The sequence below is a fragment of the Podarcis cretensis genome (assembly GCF_951804945.1).
Source record: "Podarcis cretensis genome assembly, chromosome: 6".
Lineage (NCBI taxonomy): Eukaryota > Metazoa > Chordata > Lepidosauria > Squamata > Lacertidae > Podarcis > Podarcis cretensis.
Genome location: NC_137175.1, coordinates 94,576,134 through 94,599,060, shown reverse-complemented (window position 1 = coordinate 94,599,060; position 22,927 = coordinate 94,576,134).

Below are 22,927 nucleotides of genomic sequence, written 5' to 3'. Positions count from 1 at the left end.
ACCACACTCCTTGGCAGCAAATTCCACTGTCGAACAGCTCTTACTGTCAGAAAGTTCTTCCTAATGTTTAGGTGGAATCTTCTTTCTTGAAGTTTGGAACCATTGCTCCGTGTCCGCTTCTCTGGAGCAGCAGAAAACAACCATTCTCCCTCCTCTATGTGACATCCTTTTATATATTTGAACATGGCTATCATATCACCCCTTAACCTCCTCTTCTCCAGGCTAAACATGCCTAGCTCCCTTAGCCGTTCCTCATAAGGCATCGTTTCCAGGCCTTTGACCATTTTGGTTGCCCTCCTCTGGACACGTTCCAGTTTGTCAGTGTCCTTCTTGAACTGTGGTGCCATCTGTCATTGGGACAGGGGCACAGCAGGAATTCTCCCCATTTGGCTGATTGGCTGTTGCCATTTGGGTTTTGCCTGCTGCGTAGCAAATCATCACAACTTGTAAGGTTGCAGATGGTTCAGGTGATAGGGATGGGAGAATGCTCTCGCCATCCCTATGTGAAGCATATTCCATTAAAGGAATCCAGGGACTCGATGGTTTGGTCAACCCTGAGAGGGGGCTGTGCCCGTGCCTGAGTCCAGGGGATCATCTGGGTGGTGGAGTTTCCGCTTATCCAGGTGTTCCCCCTTGGCTGACCTATGCTGGTGCCCTGGGTCAGCGCTATCAGCATGGCAGGGAGCTAGTCGAACCAGAGCCTATGCAACCAGTCACTTTCTGTAATCAATGAAGTTGTGGCCTAAATTATGCCAAAAACCAAAACCAAAAAATTGAGTCATGTGTGAATTTATTTAGGGAGGAGGTTTCTGGGTCTGAACACGCAAATGAAAAGGAAACTTGGGATTTGCAAAAAGACACAGATCAGAGCCCAGACTGTGCAGGTTCTGGAGCCATTTTGGGAGGCTGTGAATGGAGAATATGGGGAGGGCGGTAGGGAGCGCCCAGCTCCCTGTTACTTCTGGGTTGTTCTCGGCATCTGCTACCAGTAGGAGGTTTCAGTCTCTTACGATGGGGCTTGTGAGGGCAGGGGGACAACTTGGCTAGTTGGCCCACAAAGTCATTTCCCCCAATCTACACCTGCTGGTCATATGTGATGTCAGGTGTCGGGCAGGTAGAAGCATTCACAAGGTCCATTGTAACTCCCACATGGTGCTTTGAAGTCCTGACTCTGAGACTTCAAAGCGCCCTGTCACTGTGACATCAGATGATTGACAGGTGGCTGTCTCTACCCACCTGACAGATTTGGCTCATGAAACTGTGAACAGAAAAGGACCTGACCTATGGACAGTGGCGGAGCTTCATGCTCCAGCACCGGGGGGCGGAGAGCAGGCGGAGATGGGTCTGGTGTGCGTCCCGGGGTGGGGCACACCCCCTGCAGGGGTGTGGTCCGTGTCCTGGGGGTGTGCCGCCCACAGGGGTGTGGCGTGCATCCTGGGGGCAGGGCACATCACCTGCAGGGGCGTGGTGCCCAGCGTGGGCGGAGGGGCAGCCGTGATGGTACCCTACCGGGATCACGCTGCTGGGGGTGGTGCGCTCCCCCCGCATTCCTCTTCCTCCGCCAGTGCCTATGGAGCCAAAAATTTTTGCCACCCTTGTAGGCTGCCTAGTGAAAAGAGCATGCACCTGCTGTATATTAAAAGAGAATTATATGAGAATGATGTATAGATGGTATTTGACTCCTGCAAGACTAGCGGAAATGTATAAGAACACGACCAACATATGTTGGAAGTGTAAAGTTAAAGAGGGTACATTTCATCATATGTGGTGGACCTGTAAAATAGCTAAGGCCTTCTGGGAAATGATTTATGAGCTGAAAAAAATGTTTAAAATAACTTTTGTTAAAAAAACCAGAGGCCTTCTTATTAGGTATAATAGGAGAAGAATTACCGAAGAATAAGAGAGTACTGTTTATGTATGCAACGACAGCGGCAAGAATACCATTTGCCCAGGGATGGAAAGAAAAAAAAAGAGCCCCATCGTGAGAAGAATGGATAATAAAGATGTTGGACTATGCAGAGATGGCAAGGCTGACGGGAAAATCAGGCACAAAGAGGACAAAAAATTTAATAAAGAATGGCATAACTTTATAGAATATATTAAAGAACTGTAAAAATTTAAAAACGTTAGCAGGATTCACACAGCACTTGTAATTTAAAACAACAAAGGATAAAAACAAAGTACAATAATTTGGATAAATACAATTAGATGCAGTTAAAAAAAGGAAGATAAATTTCGGAAGCCAAGGGGGGGGGGGAGGGAGGTCTGGGGGTTCAGGGAACCCCATAAAGGTACTGATATGGACTATGGTTTAATGTAAATGTGTGTGTCTGTGTGTGTAAAAATTGTTTTTTTCTTTTTGAAACTTTGAAAATAAAATAAAATTGAAAAAAAGCATGCAGGAAACATGTTGAAATAATACAGCATTGGGGGTGGGAAGAAAAAGAAATAAAGTCCCATTGATCGGTAAAGGAGCTGAAGTTTGTAAGAAGGGATGATTGCACTAAGGCTGCAGTCTCCCAGAAATATCTTCTGGTCTCGGAGCTTTTAGAAGGCAGCTCAAAGCTGTTCTGCCACTTTGAGGGATAGATATGTTAAGTTGTGGGTGAACATATCAGACGACACAGCGATTCTTCAAACAGCTCTTGGACAGAACAGAACTGAACTGAAGGGTTCAGTCAGCCTGTATATATAGAGCTCCAGTACAATGTTACTGTAACAACTTTCTAAAACTATCCAATCACTGAATGTCACTTCCGATCCCTTATTTGCATAACTATCTACAGTATCCCCCTGCTGGCCCAGGGTGAGAACTTCAGTACATAACAAGATACTTGCTCTCGTTGAAAGTGGAACTCTTTTGACTCTGATGAACTAATTGGCTATTGTGCTGGAAGTCTGCTTTTATGACTCTCCGTGGAAATTACAGCCGCTTGTTTCCTTGTTTCTAGCTGCTCTGGTGCATATCCATTCGGTGGTTTATGCAAGTTTTCCCCCTGCCTCGCTGTGTCCCACTTGGTTTGTATCCTGCGCCACTCCTTCATGTCGGAAGTAATTAGCGCCTGGGCTCGATGATCAGTCAATACCGTAGCCAAGGCAAATTTAGAGGGGGAGAGGAGAGAAGGAATTGGTGGCCGTGTGCAGGTGGATGGCATAAGAGTCCCCTGGGAAGAGAGCAAATAATCATAATTATGTTTTGCCCAGCATGGACCTCCCTACAGATTGGTGGGGCTTCTGCTCTCCTAGGTGGAAAGAGGGCAGAGATGAGAGGCCAGTGGAGAAGGAAAAATAAAACCCAGGCATCAGTGCCCAGAGTTTCAAAGTTTTTATAATTACCAGCTTGAATGGAGCCAGTTCAGGGATAAAAGGTAAAGGGACCCCTGACCGTTAGGTCCAGTCGCTGACGACTCTGGGGTTGTGGCGCTCATCTTGCTCTATAGGCCGAGGGAGCAGGCATTTGTCTGCAGACAGCTTCTGGGTCATGTGGCCAGCATGCCTAAGCCGCTTCTGGCGAACCAGAACAGCGCACAGAAACACCATTTACCTTACTGCCGGAGCGGTACCTATTTATCTACTTGCACTTTGACGTGCTTTCGAACTGCTAGGTTGGCAGGAGCAGGGACCGAGCAACGGGAGCTCACTCTGTCACGGGGATTCGAACCGCTGACCTTCTGATCAGCAAGTCCTAGGCTCAGCGGTTCAACCCACAGTGCCGAGGCATTTTTCCTTTCAGCACAGCTGATGGGGTGGGCTTTTCTCCCCACCTGCAGCAGCCAGATGGAATAGCTGCTGTATTCAAAATACTCCATGTATATAATCAACTCCATCATTTATACGACAACCCTGCAAGTACCAGTGCTGTTATTGCTGTATTAAAGGAAACTGGTGAAGTGACACAGACCTTTGGGAATATTTCCTGCTTTATTCCCCCCATTCAGAGGTTTGTCCGCTACGACTAATTGTGGAAGAAAGCTGTATCCTTCACGAAAGCATGCATCTCACAGTGGATGTTTAGGTCAGGGGTCAGCAAACTTTTCCCGCAGGGGGCTGGTCCACTGCCCCTCAGACTTTGTGGGGGGCCGGACTATATTTTTTTTTTTTGGGGGGGAAATGATGCGAGAGCCCCATGAGCCCCAGTGTCTTGCGAGTGGCAGGGGTTGGCAGTGACAGCGGTGGTGGAGGGACGATGAGCGGCGAGCAAAAGGGCTCTGGAGAGGGGCTGCTTAAAATGGCGGTTGCTCAAACGCTGCTGCTGCTGGCACCAACAAGGCCCAGCCCCCTTCCTCCTCTAGGCAGGGCGGGGAGAATCCAGGAGGAGGGAGGGAGGAGGTGCCGCCGGCACTGCTGTGTGAGGGAGAGGGAGGGAGAGGGAAAGAACGTGCGCGCTGGCGATCCACACCGCAATTCCCGGACCATCCGCTGGCCGGATCCAGAAGGCTATTGGGCCTGATCTGGCCCGTGGGCCTTACTTTGCCAACCCATGGTTTAGGCCAGTGTTTCCCAACCTTGGGCCTCCAGCTGTTTTTGGACTACAATTCCCACCATCCCTTGCCACTGGTCTTGCTAGTCAGGGATGATGGGAGTTGTAGTTCAAAAACAGCTGGAGGCCCAAGGTTGAGAAACACTGGTTTAGGCAATAAACATGATTCTCTCCCTCTCGACTGAGATTAATGGTTTGCTGTTTTGAACCTTTGGACCTAAATCCCTTTTTCTAGCAACACAGTCTGATACATATACACATACACAGAGTTGCCGAGTCTGAATATTTTTGGGGGTGGAGTGGGAGGCGATTGGTCTAGCTCTAATGTGCAAGTGGCTTAGTGACGTGTTGTTTCACACCTGCTTGAATGCTGCAGAGCTCTGCCAGGGGAGCTGTGCTAAGCTGGAGGCCAGGAGAGGAAGAAGCCTTCAGGGTGCAGATAGTGAGCGTCAGCAGACCTAGAAGGTTGAAGCCCCTGGGTTGCTGCTGCCAGAACCCCAGTCTTGGCAATTAATTTTGGCTTTCTAAAGTGCTCTGAGGAACCGGCCAGTTTTCAGGCTGTTCCTGGAGAGATCCCGTTCCAGGACAGGAAGAAGCGAAGGGAAGTTGGTCAGAAGAGAGATAGGCAGAGAGCAAATATTGCTCTCTGGGCAGCCACGGTGGTGATGCTAAGGCACAGCAGCGGGAATAATAATAATAATAATAATAATAATAATAATAATAATAAATTTTATTTGTATCCCGCTCTCCCCAGCCAAAGCCAGGCTCAGAGCGGCTAACATCATATAAATAAGACAATATGCATAATACAATATACAATATGCAAATAAAATAACATTCAACATCCATTAAAATAATATAGAATAATATTAAATATCAGCATTTCAAAATTAAACAGAAATCCACTCAACAATTACAATAAGTAATTTCTAAACTCCAGTCAATAAAACAACAGCAAACCACAGTGCACAACATAATACAATACAAAATAAGAAGCAGAGACTGGAGGGTGGGGCAAGGCAGGTGGAAGGAGGCCTTGCCTGATGGAGTCAGGACTTGTTCTTGGTGCTTGAACCCTGAATTTGCCACCCAACCTCTGCTTAAAAACCACCAAGGAAGGAGAATTCATCACCACTCATGGGAGTCTGTTCAGTGGTGTATCTTGGGGTCTCAAATTTCTGTGGCACCCTGTAGGACACCCAAATTCAGCACCCCTCCACCTCTCCATTCTAAATCATAGTGACAGAGTCTACACCCAGTGTTACTGAACCAGTTGTGCTCCCCTTAACCCCCCTCTGGTCTGTTCCACTGTCAAGCAGCTCTTACTGTTAGAAGGTTCTTCCACAAATAGTAACACCCTAGAGGTCCCAGGCCCTAAGGAAGTCACATTAGCCTCAACTAGAGCCAGGGCCTTTTCAACATTGGCTCCAGCCTGGTGGAACGCTCTGTCTCATGAGACCAGAGCCCTGCGGGATCTGATTTCTTTCCGCAGGGCCTGTAAGAGAGAGTTGTTCCGCCTGGCCTTTGGCTTGGAATCAACTTGATCCCCTCCCCCTCTTTCCTTTTTCCTTTCTCCTTCTGTGATGGAACTCCTATTTGGGGACTTCCCTGGCTTTTTTCTGGCCCACGTAGGACCAGTCTGGATAGTTGGCCTTGGTGAAGGCTTGATGTTTTCATCCCCCCAAAATTTTTTGATTTGAGTTCCTACTGAAATGAGGCTGCATTTTAATGTTGTATTTTAATCTTGTTTTTAAGTTGTATTTCAATCCATTGTTTTTATACCGCTGTTAGCTGCCCTGAGCCCGGTCTTGGCTGGGGAGGGCAGGGTATAAATAAAATCTAATAATAATAATAATAGGCAGAATCTCCTTTTTGTAACTTGAATCCATTGGTTCCGGTCCTTCTCTCCAGAGCAGGAGAAAACAAGCTTGTTCCATCCTCCATGGGACAGCCCTCTAGATATCTGAAGATGACTATCTCAACTCCTCTCAGTCCCCTCTTTTCCAGGGTCAACGTACCTAATGCCCTCACAACTGTTCCTTGTAAGGCTTGGTTTCCAGACCCTTCATAATCTTGGTTGGCCTCCTCTGCTATTACCATTATTAAACTGTTAGGAGTCAGAAGGCTGATATTCTGCAAATCTATGTCATTTTCTTCTTCTCCTTTTTCTCTTGCTAAAGAACATTGCTTCCCTGCCCACACCCCTGTTTGCAAATACAGTCAAAACTTAGGTTAAAACACTTCAGGTTGTGTTTTTTCGGGTTACGGACCGGCGAAACCCGGAAGTACCGGGACGGGTTACTTCTGGGTTTCAGCGGTCGCGCATGCCCAGAAGCGCTAAATTGCGCTTTGTGCATGCACAGAAGCGCCGAATCGCAACCCGCGTGTGTGCAGACGCACCGCTGCAGGTTGCGAATGTGCATACCGCACGGATCACATTCGCAACCGGAGCGTCCACTGCACTAAGACAGCATGCCTGTGAAAGGTAATCTTATGCCCAGTGTTGCAATTAATCAATAATTGTTCTTCTCTGAACATCAACGTAAGAACAACAAACTAAAATGGCCAAAGTGTACAAATGTTCACCCTCCTGCAGGCAGGCATTAATTTAGCCATTCCATCTGCCCTTACCTTCGTTTGCTGCCTGCCCAAGAAAAATGTCATTTATTTTGCATAGCTGGTGCTGGGAGGAAAAAGTGTCTCTCGCTGCCAAGAATTTTCTTACCAAGTTGCATTATGACTTGGGGGCAGTTCTTCCACCAAGCAAACACTCTGTCACAGCTTGGACTTAGAAGCAATTTTTGCAACCACAGCCATGGTTGTCTGCAGAAATAATTTGGGGTGGGGTGGGAGGTCTATAACTTATAACTACAGGTTGTTGACTTGCGACCGAACCCCACCCACCACTGCGTGGTGCTGAAGAGAAGCAATGGTCATCTATTGCATTGTATGGGATTATGCATTTCAGAACTAATGGCTAACAAATTGCTTTATTTCCCCATTTAGCAGTAACCGAGTAAGGCACTAGAAGGATGTACGGTAATTTTATCCTTGGGATAGATCTCCAGATTTTCACTATGGACACTCAGCGAACTCAAGCCAGACAATTGATCTTCACTCATTGTCAAGCATAGTCATGTCTTCACCCTGCGCAAAGGGCTAAAGGATCGTTTTTCGTGTGCATGTTGTAACTGGGAGGGAAAGTACTGTAAGGATGGTCATCAAACGGTTTGCTGTGGTCCACTAGTTCAGTAAGGCTCACCTTGATAGAATGTCCCTCTCCCCACAATTCATACCAAGTAACAGATTCATCTCCAAAGTTTTCAGTCTGTCAAGTTCCTGAATGGAAGTGATACGGGCTTGAAAGTCTATTTTCTTCAGTGTGGTATATCTGAGATGGATGTCGTCCGTTCTCATCACTGAAACTGGTCCTAGGTGAGGCAATAAGTGAATCCAGGTAGATAGGCCACTGGGAGAGCCATTCTATGGCTTGGTTGGGTGGTTGACATGCTTTCTGTGGCATTTTTGTCTAGGACTAGGTGCTTTAAGTTACACATCCTCTGTCAGTTGTTGGGCCCTTTTCTAGATGTGACATTGATTGTGGGTGGGGTGGGGGGAGGGAGAGGGTAATAAAGATCTTCTCCCCCAAGCAAACCTTAAAACCAAGAAACCCTTAAAACAGCTTTTACCAAGCTGGTACCTTCCCAGATGTTTCCGTCTACAACTTCCACCGGTTCCAGCATCGTACAGCTATGCTGGCTGGGGATGATGGGAGTTGTAGTCCCAAACTACAACATGTCTGCCCTAAACACTATACATGTGTGAATGCATACACATAATATACCTGCCGGGACGCAGGTGGCGCTGTGGGTTAAAGCCTCAGCGCCTAGGACTTGCCGATCGAAAGGTCGGCGGTTCGAATCCCTGCGGCGGGGTGCGCTCCCGCTGCTCGGTCCCAGCGCCTGCCAACCTAGCAGTTCGAAAGCACCTCCGGGTGCAAGTAGATAAATAGGGACCGCTTACCAGCGGGAAGGTAAACGGCGTTTCCGTGTGCGGCTCTGGCTCGCCAGAGCAGCGATGTCACGCTGGCCACGTGACCCGGAAGTGTCTCCGGACAGCGCTGGCCCCTGGCCTCTTAAGTGAGATGGGCGCACAACCCCAGAGTCTGTCAAGACTGGCCCGTACAGGCAGGGGTACCTTTACCTTTACCTTTAATATACCTGCCACAGTTCATCACAATCACCGTATTCAGCCAAGACATGCATTTCATATTGTTCTCATAAGCAAACAAATCTCCTTGGGCCAGGAGTTGGAGGAGAGGACTTTTAAGACATCAGTTGCTTTGGCAACATGTGCCTTTTAGAAATAAACACACACACACACACACACACACACACACACACATATTCATTGGATAAATATAGCAACTCTTTGCTTTGATCCGCTTGCAGATTTAGTTTTCTGTCAAAGGAAGTGAAATGTGAATGACGGTGGGAGGGGGATAAAGTAAACCTATAATGGGCAAATAGCTGGGATGATGCCTCTTGCGGAGAAAGATTTACTTCACACAGTGCCTCTATGGAAATCTGCAACTTTCTCTGTTGAGTTGTTCAGCAGGAACCTCTCATCTTCATGGGGAGCTAACTAAGATGACCAGGTCTACATGTATGTATGTATGTATGTATGTATGTATGTATGTATAAATAAGGGATTTGTGGCCAGGGAAAGAGGAAAATAATTGCTGCCAAAGGCACTGTAGTCAGCCAGCTGTAAACATCTGGATCACTGTTATATGGAAATCTTGTGGCCGTTAAGGAAATATGGTCATTGAAATTCAACTCAATGTTGATCCAGAGCAGAACTCCAACGTATACCGTAGTTAGCAGAGTAAAAACTTAAACACGTTATGTGGTCTCGGCAGTCACTCCCAGTCACCAGTTTAGCTGCTGCATTCTGGATTAGTTGCAGTTTCCGAGCCACCTTTCAAAGGTAGCACCATGGTAATAACAACAAGAGTAAGTGAAAGAAGCAAGGGGGACCAGCAGCAATTTATCCATTTATTTCATTTCATAAAAATATTATATGCCGCTGGATTGCAGAAAAAATAATAATCAGTGGTTATGTGAGTCTTGTGAAAGACCATCGTTTTTAAGAGAGCTGGAGCTGGAGCAGAACATAGCCTTCCCATACAATGCATAATAGCTTCTTTTGCCTCTGTGTCATCAAGACTATAATTGCAGGATTATAATTTAGAAGTCCTCTTAAATGTCCTCCTGGGACCTCAGCCCCATTCACACGAATCCCTGATCTGTTGTTCTCTGTAGACATCTCAACCTATGCCAGTCCAGCTATCCCTACACTCAGGGCCATCTTTAGCGTATGTGTGTCCGTTGTGCAAAGATCCTCCCAGCACCCCCAAATTTAGTTTAGCCTCCAAATTAACTTTTATTATGCGTATGTCAGACACCACGCTTAAAATCTGGAATGTATTTCTAATTACTCCAAAATGAGTTTCTCGCTTGGGATTCATCATAAAATGAAGAAAAAATGCAGCTCGCTGAATTCATAGTGTGTGCTCTAGGCGTGTTTTTGCGGAAATGGAAAACTAAAACCGTGTCGTGCTGAATCACATGTGTAGCAGAGCCCTAAGTACTAGGTAGTTAGTCAAAGAAATTGCCGACAATTAGCAAAAATAAACACTATTTTTTTTAACTATTTCTCTAAACGAATTTGAACTGTTAAGTGTTGAAATTAAAACACAATTTGCAGTGTTTCACTCGTGGCACCTTTGACACGACTGATCTCGGGCCGCCTGCCTGCCGCCAGCATGAGATCAATTGTGTCAAAGGTGCAGCTGACTCCACTGCAGCTCAATACAATACATAACATAATCTTAGGCGGCTTCAGCGGCAGGTGCCTGGCGCCCCCCAGAATTTGACGCCCAGATGCCCTGCACCCCTTGTATCCCTGGGTAAAGACGGCCCTGCGTACACTTCTGACCAGCAGAGGCTGGTGCCCATAGTTTCTGTTAGGGCAAAATGCAGCAAAGCCAACAGTATATAGAGCAGAACCAACTAATTCCAGTTTTGCTTCCATACTTGTCCCAGCTGATTGCTATAATGGCAACTCTGAAGAGGAAGCTGACAGCCAGAGCCACCTCATGGACTGTATTTGGATCCCTTCCAGTCGGGATTCAGGCCTCATCCTGGGACTGAAGCTGCCTTGGTCGCGCTGGTTGATGATCTCCGGCGGGCTAGGGACAAAGGTGAGAGTTGTTTCCTAGTTCTGCCGGAACTCTCAGAGGCCTTTGATACAATCGACCATAACATCCTTCTGGACCGTCTAGAGGGGCTGGGAGCTGGGGGCACTGTCATACAGTGGTTCCGCTCCTTCCTCCTGGGCCGTGTTCAGAAAGTGGTGGTGGGGGGATGAGTGTTCAGACCCCTGGGCTCTCACTTGTGGGGTGCCTCAGGGTTCCGTCCTCTCCCCCATGCTTTTCAACATATACTTGCAGCTGCTGGGAGAGATCATCAGGAGGTTTGGGCTGGGTGTTCATCAGTATGCGGATGATACCCAGCTCTACCTCTCTTTCAAATCAGAACCAGTGAAGGCGGTGAAGGTCCTGTGTGAGTGTCTGGAGGCGGTTGGAGGATGGATGGCAGCTAACAGATTGAGGTTGAATCCTGACAAGACAGAAGTACTGTTTTTGGAGGACAGGAGGAGGGCGTGTGTGGAGGACTCCCTGGTCCTGAATGGGCTAACTGTGCCCCTGAAGGACCAGGTGCGCAGCCTGGGAGTCATTTTGGACTCACAGTTGTCCATGGAGGCGCAGGTCAATTCTGTGTCCAGGGCAGCTGTTTATCAGCTCCATCTGGTACGCAGGCTGAGACCCTATCTCTCTATGGACTGTCTCACCAGAGTGGTGCATGCTCTGGTTATCTCCCGCTTGGACTACTGCAAAGTGCTCTATGTGGAGCTACCTTTGAAGGTGACCTGGAAACTACAACTAATCCAGAATGTGGCAGCTAGACTGGTGACTGGGGGTGGCCGCCGAGACCACATAACACCAGTCTTGAAAGACCTACACTGGCTCCCAGTATGTTTCTGAGCACAATTCAAAGTGTTGACCTTTAAAGCCCTAAATGGCCTCGGACCAGAATACCTGAAGGAGCGTCTCCACTCCCATCATTCTGCCCGGATGCTGAGGTCCAGCGCCGAGGGCCTTCTGATGGTTCCCTCATTGCGAGAAGCAAAACTACAGGGACCCAGGCAGAGGGCATTCTCGGTAGTGGCGCCCACCCTGTGGAACGCCCTCCCATCAGATGTCAAAGAGATAAACAGCTACCTGACATTTAGAAGACATCTGAAGGCAGCCCTTTTTAGGGAAGCTTTTAATGTTTGATGCATTACTGCATTTTAATGTTGTGTTGGAAGCCGCCCAGAGTGGCTGGGGAAACCCAGCCAGATGGACAGGGTATGAATAAATTATTATTATTACTATTATTACTATTATTACTATTATTACTATTATTATTATTATTATTAATGTGGGAGGGCAGGCAGATGAGGGCTGGCTGAGAACAAACCAGAGCCATCCCATTTGCCATAACAGACCAGCCAAGACCCTTTTGGAATCTTCATTAAAACTCCACCAATTTTTTAAATGTTTCCTTTTCTTACAATTCAGCTAAAAGGCACACACACACACACACACACACACACACACACACAATTTGCTAAACTCCCCACCTTTGGTTGTCATAAGGATTCTCCTGCATACAACTTTTTTAACCTGGGAAAATTAAAAACAACAACAACCTAGCAATAAATATGCCCCTGTAAGAAGCAGTGTCCATGGGAGCAACATCTCTTAAACTGGCAGGCGGCCTGTATAAAGAGGATATTTTCTTGAAATGTAGACAGCTCCAAGGAAAGTCACAGTAGCTGTAAAACACTGCAGAATAAATAAAGCTTCAGCTCTCGATACACTTTGGAGGAGAGCGAGACAGGTACACTTAGTTCAACAGACCACAGACAGTGGCTGCTTCTTCCCATTCTCCAGGACCTGTGCAAGTTTCAGAAGAGCAGTTTAAGCTATGACAAGTAGTGACAAAATATCCTACGACAGCTCAACAAATATTGTTTTCCTCTCCTGTCATTCATGGATTGGTTTGAGCTGAGTGTTTGCTTCAGAAAGCAAGAACTGGCTTCTTATTAATGAGAAGCAAAGTAATCTGGACTTTCCACCTCAAGTGGAAATAATTTTTAAATTTTATTTTGAGCACTCGTCGTTTTACTGGTCTATGGTGAAAGAGAACCACTGTCATTTGAACTGCTGTCACTTGCCAACATTTTTTCAACACTCAATACAGTGTGTATCCTAGAATATCAATGAGGGTGGTGTTGGTTTTTTTGTTGTTGTTTTTTAAACTTAGGAGCAGTTCTAACTTGAGTGGTTTTCTTTCCCTACAGATCTCCCAGTGAAACATATGAAAAATGCAGCGTGCAGAAGCAGTGCTGGCTGGTGCCTATTGAGACCGGTAGCGACTGGAAGGCAAGGAAAGCAACTGTCCATTCAGCCAGAGCCAATGACAGGCAGAACCAACCCATTGCTGGTTCTAAGAAGGAAGGCAGGTAGGGGCTTGCTGAGGACAGACCTGAAGTTGGTGGAGCAGTGCTGCATCCAGGAGTACAGTTGTGAGGGGATACAAAATCTGTCCCCCCTCCCCTTAAAGCAGTAGCCTCTGGTGCTGCCATCTAAGCAACGTCCTCCGGAACTGTGTTTTAATTTATGTCATATAACTGAACTAGCTCTGTTCAGTAACAGGCTGGGTCTAGTGGGCACCTTTCTGTCTTGAGAGATAATGGATGAAGTCAAACCGCTGTGTTAACTGCACCAAAATAACCTCCCCAGGGCTCAAGCCTGGCCAGTGTGCATGGAGGCAGGCCCGTCTTACCCATAAGGCTAGTGGCGCGGAGCGCCAGGGCACCAAGTTCTGGAGGGCGCCAGGCAAGAATCCGGGGAACACGAATGAGAGCACTGAGTGTGCCACTCCTGCGAGGGTGCGTGCACCACTCCCGCCAAGCATCGGCTCAGTATTTTCCCTTTTAGCCTGCAGGTGCCGAATTCTGTGGGGCGCCAGAAGGCTAAAAGGGAAACAACTGAGCCGATGCTCAGTGGGAGTGGCACATGTGCCCTCACTTGCTTGGCGCAGGCCCGCTCGCTCGGTGTGCTGCCTGCTGTGGCCACCACCGCGGCACTAAGTGGCCAGTTGAGCCGGAAGGTCTCAGCCTCTTCCCCGTTGGAGGAGCCACCCTCCAGCTGCTGCCCGCCTCCTCCAGCCCTAGAAAAAGGTTGACAACTCCGGGGGGGGGGGGGCGCCGGAGGGATCTATGCACCACGGTGCCGGATCTGCTTAAGGCGGCCCTGCATGGAGGGCCTGGGCTGCCCAGAAGATGACCCCCCTCTCGGCCTGGCTGACATGGTCCAAAGGAAAGCAGAGCAGTATGTTTGGCACCAGCTTGGCTGCAGGAGTTGCTGGAAGGAGGCACACAAGGCACCACCCAACTGCTTTAGGGATTCCACTCTGGATTTGTGTAGGGTTTACTCCTAAGTCTTTTCTTCTTCCAAAGATAATCTTCAAGGCAGCAGAGGTTTACGATCAGAGTTGTCCTTCTCCTTTCCAAGTGGATGAGCCCCATCTGCCCTATCACTTCCCTCTACAACATGTGCAGAAACTGCCTTCTTGACTGCTGGACTGTTGGACTGCTTGCACCCCGGAAAGAGAGGTTTACTCCATGCGGAAGATACACATTTGACACCCGAGATGCATGGTTTCAGGACCCACCCTAATGTTTTGTTGCAAACTGATTTAACTATTGCATTTTTAAATTGCTGGAGCCCATACAAAGATGAATTGAATCCATCAGTGGCGGCCAGCCCTTTGGCTATAATATATCTCAAGGAAGGAAGATCAAGAACAGCAATATTAATAATAGTGCATAGCACTGAGGCAACAGTTCTTATATTCTGAATGGTGAAAGAGTGGGGAAGGAGACTGCAAAGCACAGCGTCCGCCTCCTACCACTTCTCTGCTTTAAATTCTCTCTCCCAAAGACCGTTTGCTTAAAAAAGGGGGAAAGATGTGGGAGCACAGTTCCACATTAGTTAGCCCTTTAGGAGTGATTAATTTTTGCTGGCTTGTTTCCATTGTCTGTTAACAGGCACATTACATTTGCCCTCTTCCAAGTTCAGGGCACCTATGAAACCTGAGAAGATTTCCCTTCTGTTCTGGTAAATGCAAGACAAATGGTGGGATGTTATTCAACAACGGTCAGATGTGCTTGGCTGTGAGGAGCAGGTTTATAGCTGCAGCTGGGCGATTTTTACTTCTCTTGTCAGGCTGCTCCACTCTATGACAAATGCCATTAACTGGAGGAGTGGCAAGAACCGATGAAGTTTTTACAGCTTTTGACAAGAACGTTATGGAGTTCTTCAAGAGGGCTTGTGCAATGTGTGGGCCTTAATGGAAATTTAGATTGTCAACTGAAAAAAGAAAAATGCTAATCTGCCACCCTGTAGATACAAGCAGTAGAGTGAAAATTGAACATTGCCAATAACGCTTTTCACACTGAGTAAGAAATGGTTCGGATGTTAGCTTTTATTAGACCAAACATTTGACAGAGCAGTCTGACAATCTTTAGATTTTCACAGAATTCCTCAGAGGGAAAGAAGTGCTCTGTGCAACCCAAAAACCTGCTATCCATTGTCCATGTGATTCCAGTAAAACATGTTATTTGAATCACATTGGATTCTTTTGGTCTTTTACATTGCCTTCTTTCCTTCTTTATTTCTGTATCTGTATGCTGTTATCATTCTGGTGATAGTTTAGAATTCTAATTCCGATCTGGGATTTCAGACAGTATAAAGCAGAGGTGGGAAATCTGCGGCTCTCTAGATATTTTTGGACTCTTATCTTCCATCAGACCTAATCAACAAGGCAAATAGCCAGGGATTGTGGGAGTTGTAGTCCAGCAACATCTCAGTTTGGGGAAATGCAATGTCTACAAAAAGGGACACACCTTAATGGAGAGTTTGCTGTCGCACTGTCGTGAGCCAGGAATCAGTTTCACCTGTTGGGCAGCAGCCTGAAGGAGCAGAAAGCAGAGCAACTCCACCTGCTGCTGATCAGCTTTCTTGCTCCTGATGAGAACCAGCTGGCTCCAGCTTCTCAAGCAGGGTTTTCAGCCTCAGTCAGTTGCTGGAAACAACATTTGTTGTTCCTGGCCAGACCTTGCTCCTTCTTGCTTTTCATGACCCTGGACCTTCGGCTTTCTTGACCCCTGGACCGTCTGATTACGTGAACTGAGATACTCCTGACCTTAGAACTGGACTGAACCTGGCATACGGACTCTGCCTCCAGGTAAGTACCCCCCCAAAACTTGGCAGGTTGGCTGGCCTCTCCCGCCACAGCTCTGCCGCACGGGGCCACGACACACACCACCAGATCTAATTAAGAAGAACAGCAGGCATTGTGTTGAAGAGCTCTCAGTTGCTCACCTTCAGCTACTTTGGTTATGCACTTATGTTGACTTCATGGTTTTCTCATTGATAATTGCGTGTCAGGACCCCGTGACCTTACCCTGTAAGGATTAACTAGGCAGCACACAGAATATTGGTTTTATGGAATCAAATGCAGTAAGCCATAACTTTATTGGTTACAGATGTGAAGGTTTTGGGCATAACCATTGGGATAAGCAACTGTTTATACCAGGGGTCAGCAAACTTTTCAGCAGGGGGCCTGTCCACTGTCCCTCAGACCTTGTGGGGGGCCCGGACTATTTTTTTTTGGGGGGGGGAATGAATGAGTTCCTATGCCCTACAAATAACCCAGAGATGCATTTTGAATAAAAGGACACATTCTACTCATGTAAAAGCACGCTGATTCCCAGACCGTCCGTGGGCCAGATTGAGAAGGCGATAGCGCCATATCTGGCCCCCGGGCCTTAGTTTGAGGACTCCTGGTTTATACCACTCAAGCCCATCTGCTGGCAGTGTCACTAAGGGTAAGGCCAACCAGAAGGGATGCCCTATGACCTATATCAAATTGGGGCATCCTCCACATGGTCCTCGTTGGAGGAGTGGTATGGCCCTAGCCCTCGTCTGCGCGTCGGACAGGAACCACTCCTCTCGGATCCTTTTAACAGGATACCTTTACCTGTGGACGGGCAGGCAGAGGCTACAACCTCCCCTCCAACCAAGATCTAAGTTCACCCAATGCCTATGCACCTTACAAAGTTGTGACGATTGCTATGAAGTAGGCAAAAACCAAATGGCTGGTGCCAATTTGCCAGCTGGGGAAATTCCTGCCCGGCCCCAAAATATGGCGACCCACATTATCCATAGCAAGGTCATACCATTCACAAACAACCCTAAACTGAGGAAAGGAGGGTTGGGGAACAACATGGAGAAAGAGGCTCAAAGGCCAAGATCCAGTCAAGCTCCTCCTCCTAACAGCACCTTGTGTCAGTGGAATTTTTTCCCCTCAGCTGAAAAAAAGTGTGCATATAACACTTTCAAAAAACAGCTATATTTGACAGCAGGATGTTAAGATTTATGAAAGATTTTATGACTAATTTTATAGAAAATATTTATACTCAAAGACAAACTATATTCAGAATATTTTAAAAGTTGTCTCTTTTTTTTTTGCTTTTCTTGCTGCACATTCAGAGATGAGATTATCATCATTATTATGGCTAGAACAGATAATGACAGTCTTGACTGTAGTATTGTGGAACATAACTTATTTTTTTTAACAAAGTCTACATTGGAGATGCTCTTTTCCTTCACAATTCAAAACTAGCAGGCTTCGATAAAGGCGGGGAGCTGTGGTAATATTTGGAAAGGCTTCAACCTTACTGTAAATTATCTATGTGCTGTAGTCTCAGATCCATCACATACCTTTGCAGTATCTAAGAAATGAATAAAATATTTGAGTTTGGAGAGCAGAAAAATGTGCAGATCATTTGGGTGAGCTCTCATTAAAGCTTCTGTGTCCTTTGCCAGCGTAGCATGATTTCAGGAAGAATGGCCCAGTCTTGCCATAAATCCAAATGGATTCACAATTTCTGCGTAAGCACAGGGGTGGCTCTCCATTTCCACCTGAAGTTTACTGTATCTAAGGCACTGTTGTATGTTTCAGCCCTGAATTTGTCTCAGCCTGTTAGTCTGCATTCAGTTTTCTGCAGAAACTGATTTCAATATGTGGGTTCCACTTGATTACTTAGTTAGTTCCTTTGCATCTTCCTCAAGTTCTTTGAAGTTGTTCCCCATGCCATGGATAAAGGTGATAATGGGAGAAAGGATTTTTCTCTGACACAGCATCAAGGTCTGGTTTTTGTAAGATTTTGTCGACATAGTCAAATCTGTGAAGGACCTTTTGCCAAAAGAATGCCATAAAGAAATTTCCAAATGTTTTCGTTTTCTTTACCAAAGAGTTTACTCCTAACTTTAACCACTGCTTTCTCTTTGGAATCATTGGTTATCTTTATTAAGGCTTCTGAAATACGTTCAGATAAAGAGACATCTTCACTGCAGGACTGCTTGCTTGTGACAGGAGGCGGGGGAATTTCTGGCAGAGTGAGGAGTTGGACCAGTTGTCAGTATTGTCTTGAAGTACTGTATTTTTCCATGCATAAGACTATATCCCCCCCCCAATTTTTTAAATTTAAAATTGGGGGTCGTCTTATACACGAAATGTTGCAATTATTTATTTCTTAATCTTGGGCTAAAAAAATAGGGGTCACCTTATACATGGGGTCATCTTAAAATACGGTAATTGCCATCTGTACATAGATACTGGGGGTGTGTGTGACCCATATAAGGCATCAAGAAACATGAAGAGCTTCACTGTATAAAGATCATCATCCATGCTGTTTTGGCCAACTAGGCTCAGGAAATGGCAAGCACCTAGCATAATTCTTCAAACTTCATACTGTGCACACATGCAGACCCTGTTATTAATCACTTGTATTCCTTGTTTATCATATGTTTGCTCCTTGCAATTACTGATGGCAATACCATACTTCTGAAGCCTGCTGATGACAGTTTCAGGTAAGTTTTATACAGTGTGGCTGTCAATTGGCACAAAACACAAAAATAACCGCCTCCCCCATGCATACTGACCTGTATGAGAAATGTCTGGGGTAGAGTCAACAATAAGAGAAAAGTACTGTATTTTTCACTCTAGAAGACAGACCATAACATGCACCTAGTTTTTGGAGGAGGAAAACAAGAAAAAAAATATTCTGAATCCCAGAAGCCAGAACAGCAAGAGGGATCGCTGCGCAGCGATCCCTCTTGCTGTTCTGGCTTCTTGAATAGCTGCGCAGCCTGCATTCGCTCCATAAGACGCACACACATTTCCCCTTACTTTTTAGAAGGGAAAAAGTGTGTCTTATAGAGTGAAAAATACGGTACTTTGCTTAATCTCCTGAAGGATTGTCATACAAATGTCATTCGCTACTATCTCAGCCAGATCATCACATACATGTGATGTTCTCTCCTTTAGGTATCCACCCATCGCAACCAGGGGCATAGGAAGGGGGGGTGTGCGGCCCGCCCCAGGTGTCATCCTTGAGAGGGGTGACAAAATGGCACATCACGGGGGTCAGTACTGACCACGGGGCCTGGTTTGCAGTGCGCCCAAGCCATGCCTATCTCCTGTGAGTGACGCAGTGGCTCAGGGCCCCGCGCTGCCAGAAACTCCGTGGGCAGCTCGCCACAGCACACCCATGCGTGGATCACTGTGGCACCCCCGTGCAGCGCCACTGTGTACGGATCGCCACCCCACCCCGTGCGCAGATTGCCGCCCTGCCCCCGTGAGCGGCTTGTCCCACCCCTGCCTCTCCGGTTGCTGGAGCAGTTAGCTACACCCCTGGTCACAACACTCAGGGTACTGTGATGAGCACTTTCTTACATCTGAAGGGAGCTTCTTTTTTTAATAAATATTTATTAGATTTTTCCAAATTAATACAAAAAAACAAACAAAAAAACAAAAAGTAACAAAAAGTAACAAAAATACAAAAAAACCCCCACAAATGTAGTTTCCATTACTTATTTCCATTAACTTATTTCCCGGACCTCCTCTCACCTCCCCCTTTTGTCTTCCAGTTCGAATTCTTAACTCAGCAAATCCTTATTGTAACTTGTTATAACTTATTTTAACTTATTACTCAACCTTTAGATTACAGCTGGTAACCACTTAGTTTCTGTCCAACATCAATCTAACATTCATTAATTTTACAATATTTCTGCAGATAGTCTTTAAATTTCTTCCAATCTTCTTCCGCCGACTCTTTTCCCTGGTCTCGGATTCTGCCGGTCATTTCTGCCAGTCCCATATAGTCGATCATCTTCATCTGCCATTCTTCCAGAGTGGGTAGATCTTGTATCTTCCAGTATTTTGCAATCAGTATTCTTGCTGCTGTTGTAGTATTATTGCTGCTGTTGTAGCCAGAGGCACCAACCCGGAAGTCCCATCTGAAGGGAGCGTCTTGCCAGGCCGGAGGATTCGGATGGAGGCGATGTCACCAATGGGGCTGAGCAGCTTCGCAATGTTGTTGAGGAAGGTCATCTGGAACTGGAGAGAGCTGTGAGTGGCCTGCTCATGGGAAAGGATGTTCCAGGCCAGGAGCATCTTACTTGAAGCGATGTTCACCAGATGTTTGGGAACGGGGGACTTCCTTCACACCTTTGTCCTTCCTCGTTGACCTCCAGCAGCTCTGAAAACTGAAGTGCATAAAAGGACACCTGCCAATCTCTGGTTAAATATTTTACCTTTTTGAAAGACATCAGGAGCTTAATGCTGGCAAGTTCATCCTGTTCTTCTGCAAGTGCTTCAGGAGGAAGGTGTCCTTAGGCAAGTTCTCCTGATCAGCTGCAAGTCGGGTGTGGAGCAGTGGCTGCTCTCAAACAGGTCCAGAACGAGGCTGTTGCTCAGGTCATAGGGGCTGCCATCCAGAGTCTCTGCCATCTCCTCTTGGGTCAGAAGAGGGAAAGACCTGTTGGTGCAAGGGAAGAAGTGGAGAGCAGAGAACGGGCCGCCCCTGGACTGGAACCGGACTGCTGCACTTCAGATGGGAGGCAAAGGCCACCTCAGGATTGCACAAGGCCATCACACTTCATCTAGATTTGAAGAACTCCTGGAAGTTCACAGGGAAGGGAGGGAGGGAGGGAGGGAGGGGTGAAACAGAGACAAGGACTAAAGAGTGATGGGTGGAGAGCAAAAGAATTGTCTAGAACACAACAGGTCTTTCCCTTGACCTCGAATAAACCAGCCACATCTCTTTCAGACTTGGCAATGAACAGTGGTGAGAACTTGGAGGGGGACTGTTGTCCAGCTGTCCCAGTCAGGGTGAGCTACAGTTTGCCAATACTTCAGGACCAGAGTTATTAGTAGCTGAAACATCCCCCAGCCTCATACAGATGGCCAGGGAGCAGCTGAAGAATGGCATTGTTCTCTTTGTTTTTGGCGAAAGATAACATACTGTATTGGTGGTTAAAGAGTAAAAAGCTGAGTGTTGCCTTGAAATAGCTTAATTATAATGTTGAACACAGAGACCTTGAGGTCCCATCTGCTGCTCGAGCTGTTTAGATACAGATACACACAATAGGTGAGCTAGATGTGTTCACCTCTAGATTTCTAAACAGCACCAAATTATTTTCACATTCACTTGAGCGTTAAAGTGCTTATTTTCTATGCAGTTTACAGTGCCACCTCATTGGTGGATAAACCTTTTATCGGTGAGTGAAAACTTTCTCTGTCTGCCGCCCCCACCGGATGGAAAGTAGTGTGTATTCTATATTTTCTTTTTGTTGAATAAGTGTGCTTGGATGACACTTGGAAAGGAAACTCTCTGCTCAGCTATTTATACTTGGGAATCAGAAGTTCTTACATTCTATTCCTGAACCATTTGTTCGTTCTCTCTCTCTCTGTCTCTCTCTCTCTGATATTCTCTTAGCCCAGTGAAAAAGATGAGTGGAGCTACTGCTGAATTTGCCAATTATAACACCAAACTACCATTGGTGACATGCTAACCATAGATATAGAAACAGTAGTAAACCAGTGTTAAAGAGTTAGCATGTCTATTATGATTTCCAGTAGTAGTATTTTATTTACACACACACACACACACACACACACACACACACACACACACTTTTTTTTAAAAAAGCTAAGCAGTTTAAAAGGAAATCAAACAAATTTAATACACTATAATAGATAAAACGACCCCATTTGAACATTATCCAGGCTGTTGGTATTTTGTGGAAGTCATTCAATTGCATACTGTAAACTTGTAAAGGTAAAGGGACCCCTGACCATTAGGTCCAGTCGTGACCGACTCTGGGGTTGCGGCGCTCATCTCGCTTTATTGGCCGAGGGAGCCAGCGTACAGCTTCCGGGTCATGTGGCCAGCATGACGAAGCCGATTCTGGCGAAACAGAGCAGCGCATGAAAATGCCGTTTACCTTCCCACTGGAGCGGTACCTATTTATCTACTTGCACTTTGACATGCTTTCAAACTGCTAGGTTGGCAGGAGAGGGACCGAGCAACAGGAGCTCACCCTGTCGTGGGGATTCGAACCGCTGACCTTCTGATTGGCAAGTCCTAGGCTCTGTGGTTTAACCCACAATGCCACCTGCATCCCACTGTAAACTTAGGTTTGCGTAATTAAAGCAGATTAAAGTGCTCTGGCACCACAAATCTACTTACAGTAGCAACAACAGACATTTTTGTCAGCATCGCCCTTGAGCCAGTGCACCAACTGGACTCATGCACCTCAACCCCGACTGGGCTAGGCGAGCTGGGTAGCACTGCCAGAGACCACCTTTCTCACAGGAACAGGTCACAGTGCTGTGGACTCACAGCTTGGAGCTGAGAGCACCGGATTCACTTGCACAATAATACAGTCGTTGCGCAGCAGCATTTTGCAGAGTCTTGCAGAGTATAAACCACTCGGAGAGCAGCTCTGTAGAATATCTTCCTTTTATTCTGTAACTACAGCTATAATACAAAACTATATACAGAGCTAAATATTCTGACCATAAATCAATGCTACTTTGAGTGCCTGCAGCTGCTCTTAGCAGCAACCTTATCTCTAAACATGATCTCTAGCACTCTCTCTCTCTCCGACACACTGACTGACTCTCTCTCACACACACATGTGGTGCTGGGCAGAATAAGTAGATAGCAGGACACGCCTTCTCCTCTCTGGAGAGTCAGCAGGCTCCTCAGGAGATTCTTGGATATGGGAGGGGTGAAATCTCCTCAATTTTACCATTAGGCAATAGAATACAGTAAAAACCGTGGGATAGAAATCAATTGGCGGGAAAACCTCTGAGGCAATAGCAATAAGGTCCACTATTTGTTTGCCGATTCATGACC